Raw genomic sequence first — 1880 nt, 5'->3', positions numbered from 1 at the left:
CCCCCCCCCCCCCCCCCCCCCCCTCGCCCTGGGTATTACAGTGGATTTGATCAAAGTGATTCCATCCCTTCAGTAATCTGCATCCTCTGCTTGTTGGTTGCCATGCAGGCGTGTCCCTTGGTGACTGTTGTTCTTCTTAAAATGGCTTTAAATCGGCTTCTTTGGAGCTCTTCATTTTACATAAGCTTTGTTTTAATTTCCTTTGAAAAGAATGAAGTGTCCTTTAGTATATGTCTCATACTAAATGGCTTCATTTGATATTGTGTAAATAATGTACTTTTATTTGACGTAATATTGAATGGTAGATTTCACGTTTTTTACAGAACACCCTGTGTAAAGAATACAGAGGTTATTAGCAACCGCGGAGAGTGGGTATTTGGCACAGACTTCAACACGTGCGGCTACATTTAGAAACCGTAAAGAATTTGGATAGTTTTTTTTTTTATAAATCTATTTTTAATCCAACATTTTTTCCGCTTTTTGTTTTTCATCTTCAGATGTGTCGAGATTCTAAATACATGAGCTTTTTGTGTGTGCTTTTATCCAAATCTCCAGTGGTGTACATCTATCTATAAACAGCAAATAAAAAGAACGTGTTTTATATTTTCATCCTAAAGAAAAAGTCGTCATTGGTCTCTATTAATTATAATGAAATGAGCTGGTTTGACCATGGAAATGCAAGAAATGTGAACTAGTCCAGAACACACATAGACAGTTAAAGAAATGGACCAACAGATTCCGTTGTTCTGGACGGAGACCAGTGAAGGGTGTTAGAAAAACTTTTTCCGGTTTGAGCGTTACTGCCCAGCCTCCAGCTGAGCTTGACGACGTAGATGTGACGTGGACAACCTGTCTGAAAGTTGTAAGTCTTCTAGTAGCTGTGCCAAGAGAAATCTCAATCATTCCCAATCAGCAGAGACGGAGAGGTAGGTATATTTAAGGAGAGAAAATAGGCACAGGATAATTACCGCTAACTATAATGCAGTTAACATTAGTAGTTAAACCTAAACAGCTAGTGTAAGTCAAAACTGTCTGCGTGCTTACTCTGTACTCTACGGTGATTCCTCTACTGTGTGACAGTAAGTCCCTTGGTTATGACACAATCGTTAGCCTGTTTTTATTAAAAAAAGTGTCTGCTACGGAGCCATAACGTGAGCTACAAGGTAATGGAGCCTTTATACATTGTCGTGTTTCTTTAGAAATAAACAACGGAAAAATAGTCTTTAAGATGTAAAAGTATTCGCTGTCAAAGTGGGGCCAAAATTATTGGCAGTCAATGGAATGCTAACGGAAGGTGATGGCTTCGTAGCATTAAATATATTCACGCATGCGCAGATGATTATTGTGTTTTACCAGGCTTCACGACACTGCACGATCCGTCCTGCACATGCGCAAGATTTGTTGCAAAAATCCTTGATTATGCGGCACATTTTCTTTAAAAATTCAATAGAATATCTGGGATATTTATTCGATGAAATTGCGGGCACTTGGAACAACTGCGGTCTAATGAAAAAAGGAATGTGTTTGTCTTGTTGTGCAATTGCGTCACTTCATAACATTACCATGGCAACAGGGGAAATGGCTGCCTAGTGTAAAGTAAACACAACATTTTTCAACTTACTGTTAAGATATTTGTGACTTTTAGCAACAAAAATCATGCAAGCCCCTCATTATTTTGCATGGAAATCTAGCGTAAAAATGCGGACTTTGGCTGATTTCAAACGAGTGCATGTTAATGTATCATGTAACAATAAAATGAAACATGATTTGAGGCTTGTTAATGTGGTGCTGGCCTATTCTTTTTACTGCCCTGGGCCCTGTATTTGTCTTGCAAATGTTTTATTTTTTATTTTTTTAAATGCTTTGACTTTCCCTCAGTC

This window comes from Etheostoma cragini, chromosome 18 (assembly GCF_013103735.1).
Source record: "Etheostoma cragini isolate CJK2018 chromosome 18, CSU_Ecrag_1.0, whole genome shotgun sequence".
Taxonomy (NCBI): Eukaryota; Metazoa; Chordata; class Actinopteri; order Perciformes; family Percidae; genus Etheostoma; species Etheostoma cragini.
The sequence above is the reverse complement of the archived record's forward strand: the minus strand, read 5'-3'. Positions refer to the sequence as shown.